Source organism: Panthera tigris, chromosome A2 (assembly GCF_018350195.1).
Source record: "Panthera tigris isolate Pti1 chromosome A2, P.tigris_Pti1_mat1.1, whole genome shotgun sequence".
Classification (NCBI taxonomy): domain Eukaryota; kingdom Metazoa; phylum Chordata; class Mammalia; order Carnivora; family Felidae; genus Panthera; species Panthera tigris.
In genome coordinates, this window is record NC_056661.1 from 89532068 (window position 1) to 89548991 (window position 16924).

The 16924-nt window shown below is 36.2% G+C and overlaps 1 pseudogene; it reads right to left on the minus strand.

Moving 5' to 3' along the window:
• Nucleotides 1-15812, minus strand: part of LOC102957078 — a 76504-nt pseudogene extending 60692 nt beyond the window's left edge.
• Between the last annotated feature and the right edge of the window lie 1112 nt (nt 15813-16924).

Consider the following 16924-nt stretch of genomic DNA (forward strand, 5'->3'; position numbering starts at 1 on the left):
TCGAATACACACCTTGGAAACCCATTCAGCAATTTATGGAACTTTAGGAGTCTTTTTGTTTTCTTAGGATGTGCTTCATTTTGGATGTGTTGTGATCTTTGATACTGAAACCTTCCAAGTGAAGCCCAAGGTCGTTTACAAGAAAGTATTGATTATTTTAGAAAATAAGCAGTTAGAGAAAAGCCTACACATCTATACAAGCTAGGTTAAGTACCACTTTTGAAGGCAAGGAGAATTGCATTTGTCCGGACTGTAAAACCTAAGTTTAGATAAAGAATCTGGCAATAAAGCTGAAAGGCAGAAGGGATAAAAGGAACAGGGTATTATTAATGCTTATCACTCCTTGGGTTCATGCAGTTCAATGACAGTTTCAAAGGGATGTACTGATAAAGGATTTGCCTGTAGTTTGACACAGTGTGACGTGGTTCCAGTAAGCCTCTTGCAGAACAAAGAAAGCTAAGACACTTCTGAAGCTTGAATAGATGAATGACAGTTCTGAACCCAAGTGGCAGCCAGACTTTCCCTCAGGCTTTGTTTTATATATATATATACACATATATATATATACACATATATATGTATATATATATATACATATATATACATACACACACACACACACACACACACATATATACATACATACACACACACACATATATATACATATATATGTGTGTATATATATATGTATATATATACATATGTGTATATATACATATATACATATATATGTGTATATATATGTATATATACATATACATATACACATATACAATATACATGTATATATATACATATATACATATACATATGTATATACATATACATATGTGTATATATACATATACACATACATATATATGTATATATATATGACTGTTACTTATGATATATAACAGTTAATATATATATATATTCTCATCTTACTGTGCTAGTACCAAAATAGTAACTGAAATTTCTACCTTAGTCCCAGAAATTCTTAGGAGAGCATATTGCAAAGCCCTAAATGTTCAGGAAAATAGCACTGTTTTCACTTTATTACAAATCTTAAATTTGCTGGACGTTTCTAAACCCTATCACTGAAAATGCCGTGGCATGAGTAGCAATGACAAAAAACAAGCCAGAAAATATCAAATATATGAATTTCTTTATTCTACCAAATGAAACACATTTTAAATTTCAAGTCCAATTCCACCTAAATGTTAGCTCATCATCTAGATAGATATATATAAGGTGTATTCGAGAAAATATGTAAATAAGAGTTTGAAATTGAATATGTTACTCATAGTGTTTGAGAATCAAATTTACGTACAGATTGCTAAATGTCCTATACACAAGCCTTAACCTGTATATGACAGGATAAAAGTTCTGAAAATAAGTCAAATGAAGACTTTTAGTTCCTTTATCTTTGTAGAAATTGAGTACTTTGTTTTATAAAATATAAAAATGACATGAGTTTGCTTTATATAATATGGAAAACATTAAAAGTATAAATCTTCCATAATAAAAATATAATCACCATTAATACTGTGATATACTTAATTTTATTTTTTCCTGCACAATTTATTTGAAATTGTTCATAATATGCATTCTGAGACTTTCTCATTTGTATTTTCATGAGGAGGAGTCAAAAACTCATGAGGAAAATATGGTCTAGTACGTATTTACATTTTCTCATAGAAAAATTTTACTAGATCGTCTCAAAAATGAGGACTGAGTGCTTTTGAAATTGATGTTTAAATGTCAAAATAGTAAAGTTAAGCAGGTCAAATAGTCCTATGTATTTGTGGATGATAAAAGTTAAAACGAGTCGTCTTCCTCTCCACAAAACCGTAATAATCCACCTGAGAGGCAACCAATTCATCTTTTTTTTTCCCCCTTTTCTATTCTTCTGGATATGTGACTTCAGGAAAAAAGCCCTCTTTCCCTGCTCCACACCCCCTCTCCTTTCTACCCCTCCCCACTTCTCTCCATGCTCTTCTCTCCCACCTCTACCTACATGTCTCCTCTTTCTCCCTTTTCCTCTGTGTACGTGTGTTAGTGTCTGCAAGATACGCATATATGCTTGGTAACATTTCCGTATCTGGACACAGGGACCTAAATGCAGGGTGAAGGCAGGTATTTCCCACTTTTCTAAAATTCATGTTTCACCACTTTACTTTTACGAAAGACCTACATTAGTATCTGTTTTCAGTAACCAAAAGAAATCTGTATTGGATTTTCACTCTTAAAAAAAAAGACAAAAGTGAAAACAGTGTTTTGCAGAGATCGGTTACAGAGGCATCACGCACCAGGAGTGGGGGAGTGACCCCACCAAGCTCCTTCCCCAGGAACTACACTCGGCATCTCAACGTCAAGCCACCAGAGCTCTGAACTGTATCTATGGGTATCTGTGCGTTAGTCCTATTTATTTTGTGCCTCTGGCAGCAAGATATGTCCTACAGTTTCAGAAAGGCCACAGAGGTTATTTTGAGGGGTCTGAGAACTCTCCCCAGTTCCCATGTAAATGAATGATAATTCCTTCTTTGCCTTACATCATTTCAGCTTATAAAAGGCTTCATAGGAATGACCTACTTTCCGAGTAGAGGAAGCCTATAGTAGTAAAGTGATATAGTACATATAACCACAATTGTTATACTTGTTACCTTTGAAGTCCCTGAAGTTGATTTCAGTCCTTTAGTTTTAAAACAATGGTGCATAGGACTATATAGATGTGTAGGACTATATCTGTAGGAAAGACCCCTCGAGGCGGAGAGTCTGATCAAACTTATCCCCATTTTTATTTCGGTATGTGTTGCTAAATGGTTTTCCAATTAAGTTACACAAATTCTAATTCCAATGATGTCTTCATATCCTATTGACCCATGTTCTGGCCCACTGCCCAAATGTTTGCTTTCAACATAGTAGGTGAAAAAACTCACCTGTCAGTGTTGTTTCGTTTGTATTTCCTTACCTATGAGTGTACTTGATTGTTACACTTTTTACATTTTAGTATTTGTATTTTTTGTAGGATTTTTAAGAACTTATTCACACTAGTATATAACATTAATATAAAAAAAGTACACAAATCTCAAGTGTAAACCAATTAATACAAAGGGAGTTTTACATATTAGGACTTTCTAGCATCTCAGAAGAGCCCATTTTGCTTCCCAACCACCGGCATGCCTTCATAGGAAGTAACCACTATCCTCTGTTTCAACAATACAGATTTACTTTGCCAGTTTTTGAACTTTCTCAATAAAAGAAACATATAGGACAAATTCTTCTGTGTCTGTGTTTTGTTTCTCAAAACTGTCTTTTTGAGATTTACTCCTGTGTTGAGAATAATTGTTTTAGGTTTCCTTTGAATTGCTGCACAATATTTGCATAATTATGTTACAATGTATTTATCCATTTGCTGTTGAACATTTGGAATGTTTCCAAAATGCTGCTTGTTATAAATACTGTTATTAGTATTTCCATACATATCTGGGGTTTTTAATGTTCTATGTATTTTCTGGTATGTGTGTAGCGATTATATATCTTATTACTAATTTGTATGACTTCTTTATATGTGCCTCAAACAAGCCTTTGTAGCTTGTACATGGTGTTACTGTCTTCTCCCACTGTAGGTCTTACATTTTTAATCTCTTAAGAACATTTTCATAAACAGAAGTACTTTATGTTAACTTATCAATGTTTTCCTTTATAGTTACAAATTTTCTCTTAAGAAATCTATTCTTGCACCAAGTTCATGAAGTTATTCTCTCGTGTTCTCAAGGCTACTGTTTTTTCATTCAGATAATTTACCTGAAGTTGATTTTGAGTATGGGGCAAGGAAGAGGGTCAAGTTACAGTTTTTCCCCATATAAATATCCACTATATTATACAGCTTGGTAAACATCTCTTTCTCCATTTTTCTGCAATACCCCCCTTTATAGCACTTTTACACATAAATCCATTGTCCCTGTTCATGGAGGTCTATCCAGACACTCTGTATTTGTCTGTACTATATCCTAGCACAAAGGGCACGAGATTCAATAGTGAGGTACCATAGTAATTCTTGATATCCATTAGGATAAGTCTTTTCATTTTTTTCTTCTTGAGACTGTATTTGCTACTTTTGCCCTTTAATTTTTTTTTTCCATACTGGAATTAACTAGAACTATATTGCTCAATTTTCAAATATAAAGAGATATTTAAGTTAACTTTATTTTTGACTTCTACATTAATTTCATGGTGACTAGACAGAATCTGTATGATTATCTCTATAATTGGTATAATTCTTGGAAATGATTTTAGAGTTCTCTTCTTGGCCTAGCAAGTTGTGTAAAAATGCTATCTAACCTTGAAAAGAATGAATGTTTTGCACTTTGGCAGGAAGGGGTGGAGTTGGGAGCATGTTCTGTTTATGTCAATTATACTAACTCTATACATCTTTTTCAAAGCTTTTATATCCATCCTTATTTTCTGATTCCTTATTCAAACATTTACTTAAAGAGTTACAATAAAATCTCTTCATGATTTAAAAAAAATTTAATGCTTTTATTTATTTTTTAGAAAGGAAGAGACCAAGCAAGAGCAGGGGAGGGACAGAGATAGAAGGAGACACAGAATCCAAAGCAGGCTCCAGGCTCTGAGCTGCCAGCCACAGAGCCTGACGTGGGGCTTGAACCCACGGACTGTGAGATCATGACCTGAACTGAAGTTGGACACTTAACTGACTGAGCTGCCCAGGTGCCCCTCTTTATGATTTATTTGTCATTTCCTTTTCTTAAATTCTCCAATATTTTATTATCTTTTGAGGCTATGTTATTAAGAGCTCAAACATTTTCAATTGTTTTGTCTTCCTGGAAAGTAACCCCTATGATTGCTATCAAAGAGCTATACCCACTTTTCTATTTAATATTAGTACAATCTATCTTGACCTAAAACATTACTTTTCTATTCCCTGTATTGATTTTTCAACTGTAATTCTTATAAGCTGCATATATTTGTTTTTTGATTCAGGGTGAAATGTTTTCTTTTAAATGGAACATTTTTTCAATTGAGTGTGATTATTATTTGAGTTTATATCAACTGTGTCTTTGGCTCAGTTCAGCTTACACTGTAATTATGATTATTTCTCTTTTGCCGTCTTTGTCATTTCCCTCTTTCTACTAGCATTCCTTGAACTATTATTTTACTGGTGCTTTAGAAATTAGGACCAATTTCGGGGTGCCTGGGTGGCTCAGTCGGTTGGGTGTCTCAGTTTAGGCTCAGGTCATGATTTCACAGCTTGTGAGTTCGAGCCCCACACCGGGCTCTTTGCTGACACCTCAGAGCCTGGAGCTTGCTTCAGATTCTGTGACTCCCTTTCTCTCTGCCCCTCCCCTGCTCATGCTCTTTCTCTGTCTCTCAAAAATAAATAAACCTTAAGAAATTAGGACCAATTTTTAATCAAACCAGCATTTGACCTTAACCAGGACAGTGGCAGAAACATCACACATTAGTCTCTCTAGTGGTTGATCCCCTCCCTGAAATGTTGCCATCATTTTGACCCTTTTCACCCCCATTTAGTTGACTATTTTTAATTTCATAAACATAGAAACATACCCATATTTTTCTGTGTCTGTCTTAAACTCAGTGTTCTGCCTGTGAGATTTATCCATGCTGTTGCATGCATCATGAACATTTTTTGGCTCAGTAATATTCTATTTTATGAACATGCCATTATATATTTAGTGTATCAGAATACTTTTGACTGATTTCTGGACATTGTAAAAATACCCAAACGATTGGAAGGTTGAGATGATGTTAACCTCCTGTAAATAGGATTTACGTTTACATTTGCTTTTACATTTGGTGTCTAGTGGCCAAAATTACTTTAATTTAAAGAAGTTTTTGAGACATTTGGAAAGTGGGATTTTACAACCAGTGTATTTCCAATTCACTTTTATTTTGGGGTGTGTCCCTTAGTAAAACAACCTGAAGCATGGGTAATGATTCACACATCCTCATCATGAGTGGGTGCTGATCATCAGTTTTTATCCACTAATCCCAGTAAAATTGCCAAAATTTCTGCTCCGTTTTTGCTGTGGGACAAAATTATTTTAAAAGGAGTGGGGGTGGGGTCCCTGGATGGTTCAGTTGGTTGAGTGTCTGACTCCTGATTTTGGCTCAGGTCATGATTCCCAGAGTCATGAGATCAAGCTCTCTGTCAGGCTCCACACTGAGTGGAGCCTGCTTAAGATTCACTCTCTCTCTCTCTCTCTCTCTCTCTCTCTCTCTCTCTCTCCCTCCCTCCCTCCCTCCCTCATTCTCTCTCTGCCCTTCTCCCCAGCTCTCTCTCTAAATAAAAAAGGTTTCTTTACCTATGCTTTAAAATACAGAGGAATTGTTTTATGTTGTCATACTTCTTAGCAATTGCTACCTCATTTGTATATATCTTTACTGTTTCTCCCTTCTTAACACTAGCCACCCATTCAAGTTTAAAATGAATGAGAGTTGGGGCACCTGGGTGGCTCAGTCAGTTAAAGCATCTGACATGAGTTCCAAACCCACATCGGGCTCTGTGCTGACAGCTCAGAGCCTGGAGCCTGCTTAGGATTCTGTGTCTCCCTCTCTTTCTGCCCCTCCCTCCCTCCCCCCTGAAAAATAAATAAACCTTAAAAATTTTAAATAAAATAAAATGAATGAGAGTTGCCTATGTTCAACTTAAGTCATTTTATGTGTTTCATTCTGTATTTATATAAAGTTCCAGGTTCTCTATTTTGACATCATTTTTTCATCAGTCTTTGCCAAATGAATTTAATTTTTTTCTGTTGCATTTCAATTTGTTTTCCATTGCTAATAATAGTACTTGATTAATGTTAAAAAAGTCTGCCTACCTCATTTTAAGCACTTTTTACACCATTTTCATTAGTTGTCTTTCTCGACCTAAGAGAGTGCATTATACAATTTAATAAGAATCAAGTTTGATTGAAAATTTTACAAAATAGATAAAAGAGATTTAACAGAAAAATTAAAGCTAGACTGCTAAGAGTGAGAGATGAAACGAAATGCAGAAAGGTCTGAAAGGGAACCTTTGAATGGGATATTAAAGCAATTGTTATGTGGTCTAAAAGCTGAACATATGCCTATTAGTGATTATTTAACAGAGCAATCCTAAATCCTAAATAAGAGTCATTCACAAAATTACCTGAAAACAGATATAGGACTAATTCTAGACCCTAAAGAAATTTACATCTATTTGCAAATAGATACAGAGGTAGAGACGTATAGACAGAAATACAGACAGAGATATATTCTTATCGAATCCCTTTTGCGACTATGTCATAAACCAAAACAACAACAACAACAACCACAACAAAGAGGTGTATTTATTTTTCAATATTCTCCAGCTGGTGGTTTAAATATAAAGGACAGAGTTGGATTTCCATAAAGTGAAGTCACAAATCAGTCTTATTGCGTTAGTGCAATTATATCACGTATAATGCAGTAATTAGAGGTTTAGATAAATACGCTATCAAATACATTTCAAGAATCAAGAAAACTTAAAAAAAAAAGGTTGATTTTCTTCTCATATGTAAGACACTTAAAAATTATTTCCCCTCTCTCCATTTCTAAATATTTAAAATCAGATTCTAACAATTCTTAACTCACATAACTTCTATAAGGATTATTTGAAATAGATTACATGGAGTGCTTAATACAGTTACAATCTCTTTGTTATTTGCTCAGTAAATATTATGTGAATTTGAATATAAAATTGGTCTAAATGCCTAATTTATGTGTTTCATTTTCTATTAGACCACTTAAAATGTGAAACTATATCACATCTATAGAAAAAATTGATTTTTATTTCAACATTATAAACATAAGGGTTCATGTCGATTTTTTGTTCTTGTTATTTAAAGAAGTAGGAAGTAAAACTGGGAACAAATGGCAGATCACACTATAAACATAACAAACAATAAATAAAATAAGAATAAGTAATAAAAAAGATGTGCAAGATTATGGATTCGATTACAAAATATATTTTAACATATGTTTATTAGAAATCCTGTTTCCTGCTGCTACTATCCATGTGTCTACAGTTTTTCTACAAGGAACAACAATGCTTAGCCATTTGCTTTTGTTTGCATGAAATGTACAAGGACTCAAGCAGACAACGGAATAAATTAAGGAAAAATTCTGAAAATTCAAAAAAAGTAAATGTAAAAATAAATTTTTCAATACACAGCATAGCATTTTTGTGGCTGCTTTCGGTGTTGTTGTTGTTGTTTTGTTTTGTTTTTTTAAACAGCACAACCTGGTTTTCCAGTCCTTTGAGTGTCTATAATTTTTTTTAAATGACGAAACTAAAGGCAACCTGCGGAATGGGAGAAGGTATTTGCAAACAATTTATCTGAAAGAGGATTAGTATCCAAAATCTATAAACAACTTAGGAAACTCAACACCCAAAACAACAAACAACCTAGTTATGAAATGGGAAGAAGACATGAATAGACACTTCTTCAAAGAAGACATCAAGATAGTTAGCAGATACATTAAAAGATGCTCAACATCACTCATCATCAGGGAAACAAGTCAAAAACACAATGAGATGCCACCTCACACCTGTCAGAATGGCTAAAATTAACAACACAAGAAACAACAGATGTGGGTGAGCACATGGAGAAAAAGGAGCCCCCTTGCACCGTTGGTGGGAATGCAAATTGGTACAGCCACTCTGGAGAACGGTATGGAGGCTCTGCAAGAAATTGAAAATAGAACTACCCTATGATCCAGCAATTGCACTACTAGGTATTTACCCAAAGGATTAAAACAAAAGCTGATTCAAAGGGGTGCATGCACCCCCAATGTTTATAGCAGCATTTATCAACTATAACCAAACTATGGAGAGAGCCCAAATATCCATTGATTGATGAATGGACAAAGAAGAGGTGGTCTCTGTCTATATATGAATATTTATCTATATGAATATTACTCAGCCATCAAAAGGAATGAAATCTTGGGGTACCTGGGTGACTCAGCTGGTTAAACTCAGGTCATGATCTCACAGTTTGTGAGTTCAAGCCCCATATCAGGCTCTCAGCTGTGAGTGCAAAGCCTGCTTCAGATCCTCTGTCTCCCTCTCTCTGCTCATCTACCTCACACATGTGCTCTCTCTCAAAATAAATAAATAAATAAATAAATAAATAAATAAACACTTAAAAATTTAAAAATAAATAAATAAAAATTAAAAATAAAAGAATGAAATCTTGCCATTTGCAATGAAATGGATAGAGCTAGAATGGGTTAAGTGAATCAAATCAATCAGAGAAAGACAAATACCTCATGATTTCCCTCATATGTGGAATTTAAGGGAAAAAAAAACAGATGAACAAATGGGAAGGGGGGAAACAAAGGGAGGGAAACTAACCACAGGAGACTCTTAATGATGCAGAACATACTGTGGGTTGATGAAGGGAGGTGGGTGGGGAATGGGCCAGATGGATGATGGGTACTAAGGAGGGCACCTGTTATGATGAGCACTGAGTGTTGTATGTAAGTGATGAATCACTAAATTCTACTCCTGAAACCAGTATTGCACAATATGTTAGCCAACTAAAATTTAAATTTAAAAAAATGAGAGAAAAGAATAAAAAATAAATATATAAAAATTCAAATACTATAAAAGAAAAATCTACTGAAATAATAAGTAATTAAATCTATACCATTAAAAGATTTATCAAAACAATTGAACAGAAATATTTGGTTTTAATATCATTTAGTTTTTAAATGAATGGGTTTTCCATTAAGACACATTTTATGTGCTATACTTGCTGTGTGTTTTACCAATATAGACTTCTCTGGTTTTTATATAATATATAAAAATTCAGAGAATTTATTAAAAAAATAGAGAGCACCTATACTATGCATTAATACATATTTGGTTTTGTTCTTTAGGACCAAATGTTAAACATTTTAAACATTTTCCCATTTATAGCCCATTCTATTTCTTAATCACTACTGTTAATCTACTGGCTTTTAGAAATCAATTAGGAAAGAAAAAATCCATTTATTCATTTGTTATAATTTAACTTCTAAAAATTCTATTCAATCTGTTTCCAAATATGCCTAAGATCCTTATTTAGTGAAAATTATAATGGAAAACAAGGCTTCAGACACTGAGCTTATTTGTATTTTTTCAAGAATAGAAAGTATTATTATCACAACTTTAATGTGTGTATTTTATTATTTTTTGAAATAATTTGGAGTAACAGAAAGTTGCAAAGACAGTACAGAAATATCCTCTGTAAACCTCACCCAACATCCTTTCTTCTGACATATTGTATACATAGAATCAAAAGGTAACATAATGTATGATTCTATTTTATAATAATCTGAAAATGATGTAAGTATAGGGATGGAGAACATATTAGTGATTCCAAGGGTTAGGAATGGTTCTCAGAAGGAAGTTGGTGTGGTTTGAAAGAGGTGGCATGAAAGTGATCACTGTGCTAAAAGAGTAATTCCTTATCTTGATTTCAGCAGTGGTCATATGGATCTACACATGTGATACAGCTGCATTAAACGACACAGACACCAATGCCAATGTCAGTCCTTTGGGTTTGAGATTACACTATAGATACTCAACATGTAGTCAGCAAGAAACAGCATGGGCCTATCTGCCACACCTATCCAGCTGATGTTACTGATCAAAGTTCAACTTGCCAGGTACAGAGCCCCCTGAATGTGGTACCATCCTTTGAGGGTGGTTGTTGATTACATGGGGCTTGTTCTCCAGTGGAAGAAGCAGTGATGTTTACTCAAAAAATATTCTGAGTTCAACATTCCTGCACAGAGAGCCTCTCAACCTGTACCTCTATCCAAGGGCATACAGAGTGTTTTTGTCCATTAACCTGGTATACTGCCTAAATCAAACATAAGGCACCCAGTTTATATTTAAAAATGTGCAGATCTTCGGATACACTGGTGCTATCACATACTATACCACTAGAAGCTTCTGGCTTGTTAGAAGAATCAAAGTGCCTGTTTAAGGTGCAGCTGAAGGCAGACATACTGCCTGTGATCTTCCCTGTCCTCCTTAGTTCACCATTATCCAGGATGCAGTCCATACTCTAACTCAAAAACCATTATTCTACCTTTATGGTGCTCGTAATAGGTAGAATACATAGTTCTGGGAACCAAAGTTTAGAAGTAGGAGTGTCCTGCTTATAATCATTCCCTATGAACCACTTGAAGAATTTGTGCTTTTTGTCTCTTATTCCCAGAAGGAAAATTACTTCCACCAGGATTCCTATAAATGCTACATTAAATGTTAAGCTTTGTCAACTGACTGGTCACTTTAATCTGCTCACGCAAGACAAGAAGTCAAAGAAAATAGTCGCCATTTAGGCAAGGGTAACTGACTTGAACATCAGAAGATAGAGCTTCTGTAACATTCTGGGGCCAGGAATAATGTATTTGGCACCCGGTCATCATACAGGGACTCCTCTGTCTTGTAACTTTCCTAACCAATTATTGCTCTGGAGAAGACAAAGATACTGTCACTTTTCCTCTTGTAAATAAACCACCTCTTTTTTTGCTTGAATATTCATGGTATCTTTCCATTTCCTTGATGTCCAAAAACTTTAGAATATATTCCAATATGGACCATTCTTTGGACCATTCTCTGGACCACTAGCCTGAAGGGTGCTAGTAACTTGTTCTAGTTGCGTGCTGGAAGAACCCAACATCTTAAGTGGTATTAAACATTAAAAGTGTGGATATGCAATTACTTGATATTTATTAGTTAAATTGACTTGAAAAGAAGCAACACAAAGAAGCCCTTTCCAACAGGTAAGCTTTCAATACTTATAACTATATTCTTCTTCATCTTGTCATCATTTTTCTCTAGCACACAAACCCTCCAGATTTTCCCTCAAATAATTAATTATATCAGTGCTTCTAAGACTATGTGTACATGCATCATCAGATCTTAGGTGCAGCCTCAGAATCCTTATTCTCAAGAGAGTACCTGGAAATGTCATTGTTGCTCATCTATGTACCACACTTTGAATAGCAAAACAAAAAACAAAAAAACCTAACTTCATATGGCATGCCACTAATTTTTATTTCAGCTCCATGTATTTTTCTTAATATTCCATTCCCATAATTTGAAGGTCCATTTAACTGCCCAGTAGGGATTTGGGCCATAACTGAAAGCCAGTGTATCTTACTATGTATTGAAAACCCCAAAGATTCTACCAAAAAGCAGCTAGAACTCATAAATTAACTGAGTAAAGTTGCAGGATACAAAATCAATGTACGCAAATCTGTTCCATTTCTATGCACCAATAATGAGGCAGGAGAAAGAGAAATCAAGGAATCAATCCCATTTACAAAAACCCTAAGATACCTAGGAATCGACCTAACCCAAGTGATTCAAGACCTGTACTCTGAAAGCTCTTCAACAACTGAAGATGACACAGAGAAATGGAAAGACATTATATGTTGATGGATTAGAACAAATATTGTTAAAATGCATCTACTACCCAAACCAATCTACAAATTTAATGTAATCCCTATCAAAATACCAACAGCACTTTTCACAGAGCTAGAATAAACAGTCCTAAAATTTTTATGGAACCACAAAAGTCCCTGATAGGCAAGGCAACCTTGAAAAAGAAAAACAAAACTGGAGGTATCATAATTCCAGACTTAAAGTTATATTACAAAGCTGTAGTGACCAAAATAATAGGTACTGGAACAAAAATAGGTACAGAGATCAATAGAGCAGAAAAATCAGAAATGAACTCAGAACTGCATGGTCAACTCATGTTTGAGAAAGCAGGAAAGAATACCCAATGGGAAAAAGAAGGTCTTTTTAACAAATGAGGCTGGGAAAACTGGACAGTAACATGCAGAAGAATGAAACTGAACCACTTTCTTACACCATACATGCACAAAAATAAATTCAAAATTGATTAAAAACCTAAATATGAGACTGGAAACCATAAAAATCCTAAAAGATAATACAGGCAATAACTTTTTTTTTTACATCAGCCACAGTGACTTCTTTCTAGATACATCACCTGAGACAAGAGAAACAAAAGCAGAAATAAACTATTGAGACTATATCAAAATAAAAAGCTTCTACAGAGCAAAGGAAACAATCAACAAAACAAAAAGACAACCTACAGAATGAGAGAAGGTATTTGCAAATGACATATCTGATGAAGGGTTAGTATCCAAAATACATAAAGAATTCATAAAACTCAAAACAAATTATCTACTTAAGGGGCATTCACCTTTGAATGCCCCCTTTCTGCAAAGAGAACTTTCATACTATTCTTCCTTTCTAATTTTATACTCTATAATCAACTCTTGCCTACTGCTCATTTTGTGTCCACCTCTTCATTCTTTGAAATGGCAAGACAACGAACCCTGGGTATTGATCCTGCAACATTTCTTTGAGGATTCATTCCCAGATATAAATATAAAGACCATATATAAAGATATGGTCTTCTAACCCTAAGTCAAGAGCAGCAGGTACCTCTTCTTATCTTTCTATCCTAAATAAAAGTCTCAAACCAAACAATGGGCACCCCTCAGCCAGTTAAGAGAGAATATCATGGCTGACATTCTAAAGTCTCCAGTGGCAGGCTCCTTGGGTCTTCTCCCAGGTGATGCCCCAACATAGTTGGGAAAGTCAGTATGGTGGAGTCCCAATCTCCTTTTGAGAAAAACTTCTGGATGCACACAACTCACAGGAGTCCCAACAAAAACTGATGGTCCCAACCAAGGCTCCTCCCTGATGGATGCCTGCAGGTCATTAGCAGAACCCAATCCCTGACCACCCATTTCGGTATCCAGTGGAATTGCCCTCTTCCTGTCTTGGCCAGCCTCTCCCTTTGGGAAATGAGTGGAAAGACCCAGGACTGATCCCTCAGATATCCTCCTAGGAGTGATCTAGGTGACTTCCAAGAGGTCCTACTACTTACAGGTTTCTCAACTACAGAGGAAGGTGGTCCTCTACTTGCTTCCATTTCTGCCACTCCGGCATGACTCACCTCTCAGGTCCCCATTTTTTGGACCTTTAATTTTCAAATGTCTCTTGCAGAGCACAGAGCAGGACTTACTTCAACCCTCTCTTGGCTCACCGCCCTCCTCCTGCCCCTGATGCCCACATCAGGGATGGGAGAGAAGGCATTTAGCAGGCTCCCACAAGATGAGAATGATAATTAGAACCAACTGTGTCTGTTTAGTCTACCTCAGGATGGGGACTTTAAGGAATATTCCCAAGCAGCTGCCAACTTGTTTTGTTTTGAGGAACTTCATTATCTTCTCTGGCTGGTCATGGACTGCCCAGTGCCACTTGTTGGATCTATATCTATCTATATATCTACCAACAAGTGGAACTGGACTATACTGGGATATAGATATATAGATATAGATATATAGATAGATACAGATATAGATATAGGTATAGATATAGATATAGATATAGATATAGATATAGATATAGATATAGATATAGATATAGATATAGATATAGATAGATATATCTTCATCTGCTTATTGGTCTGAGCTGACAGGCTTTAGAACCAGGAGACATCTTTCTCTGCCCTCTGGGTTTTTATCTGATTCCAGGCTTCCTGGCAACACCTGACCTCTTCAGGCTTCCCCCTCTCTCCTCCTGTTTCTGCTGCCTAAAAACTGGTTCCTATACAATCCTCAGTGCCCTCAGGCACCTCTGGCTCCTCCTCTCACCCCCAGGTAAAGAGGGAAGAACACATCACTTGGACCACCCCCTTCAGATTTCCCCACTGGAGCCCCAGGTAAAAATCAACAATGGGGAACAAATTGATTGATTTTTATGTGGACACAGGTGGAACATAAACTAATTTAAGTTTGTTGGTTTAATTAAGATAGACATGTCTTTAGAGTCAGCAGCATTAAATATATGAAACTTTTTCTACCTAAGTTTACTGAAGGTCAAATAAGCTTGTGTTATCTGTTGCAATTTGTTAGCAAAAAGATGACTTAAAATGATGGTTAATTTTGTCGGTCTCAGAGTTTTCATGGGTCATGGTTAAGATAGCTTTCAGGGTCTTTGGTAACCTAAAACTTTAGAATTTTGCTTGGATGATAAACTGGATTAGATTTGTTGGACATTTAGGCCTTTTCCAAATTGGAAGGAATGCTGAGGCATTACTTACTAAACAAGGCTCTGTGCTTTTGATTCATTGCAGAAAAATTAAGGATATTGGGTCTGTTGGAAAACATGCTTTGTGCTTAATTAATTTACAAGCTTGCCATCTAAGGAATTCTGATATAACTGCTCACAATTGGTTAGTAATTCATTTTCACTGGAGACTAAGGTTTCTAAGAGTTAAAATTCTGCTAAATGTAGTTAAGACTGATGGGAAAAAAGGAAAGCAATGCTGTTTGTAGAACAGATGTGTAAAAAAATATAGAGAAGAAATGGAAATATATTTTTGTTGAAGGTAAAAGAAAATAATGTTGTCCTAAATGAGACTGGTTGTTTGGAGAGGAATGGCTTGGGACAAAATCTAAATGCAAAGGAAAGTTGCAGGAGGGAAGGGAAATCTGTGGAAAGGAATTTTTTGTGTGGTCAGGATGGATTAAAATGAATGGATTTTAAAAGTACACTGGTATAAGATTAAAATTCCCCCTCCTCTGATCCAATAGCTGGGTACCTGGTGGTGATACCCTCGCTGCTGGCTTCCAAATGTTTCACATTTGTGTGGTTTCTGTTTAGCAGAGGAATGGATGCCTGTGCCATATGAGGGGTGGGTGATAAATGAAGGGCTGTTACCGGGATACATGGGAGCCATTTTGCTACACTTAGTCCACGTTATGCCAATTTGTAAAAACCTAGATACTCTAAAGTGGATACCCACATGGCTGGAACATTTATGTGGGCATTGCTGATGAAGGCAGGAGAACAGACCACGACTTTGAGCCTTTTAGTCCCCAATTTTACCCTTACAAGAAATCATTTTTGATACATAAATTACTGTTGGGCCAAAACAAAATGAGTGCATCCTTCTACAACCAGGGGAGTCTTGCTTGGTCAGCCGATACCCCCAAGGTCTCACAGGCAGGAAACGGAGGGGTAGGAGAAATTGGGCAAGACAAGGTCGGCTCTCAGAGGTAGGGGGTCAAGCCTGGGTAAGAGCGACCAATCCCAGAATCTCGCAAGACTGACAGGACTTTTGGCTGCCAGTCGCATAGCCAGCCGAAGTGCAGGGCCAGGAAATGAGGTTTCTCCTGGCCATCTATAGGAAACTGAGATAAGGGACACCTTTTCCTCCTCTTGCCTATAAATTGGCAATTCCCCAACCAAGGTCAGCAACTCATTTTCTTTTGCACCAAGGGTTGGTCCCAATACAAATTGGAAGAGGAAACCTGTTTGCCAGAGGAAACAGTCAATTATAATACTATCCTACAATTGGACTTGTTTTGCAAACCTGAGGCGAAATGGGGAACTGTCCCCTCTGTTCAGTGTTTGGGCCTTAAGAAAAAATTGGGCCATGTGTAGGCAATGCAAGGTCAACCTTGGCTTCCTGGAGCCCTTTGCAAGGTCCAGCAATGAGAAGGGGAAAGAACTAAGGGCCCCCTGGCTGTACCCAAGGCAGACCTAGAGAAGGAGGAAGGGAAGCCCCCCACATCAACCTCCTCCTCCTCAGGTCCTCAATCTATATAACCGATCTATATAACACGCACTTCTGCTCCCTGCTGCCCACCTCATCTGGGCCCTCCCCATAATATAACAGGTGGATTTCCCCTAAAGGAGCTAGAGTGCCAGGAGGAGGGATAAAGGGAGGCACCACTCTGATAAGATTACAAGTACCTTTTTCATTATAAGGTATAAGAGGGATAAAAGGTGATCTAGGTAAATTTTCTGATGATCCAGATAAGTATATAGAGGCTTTTCAGAATATTA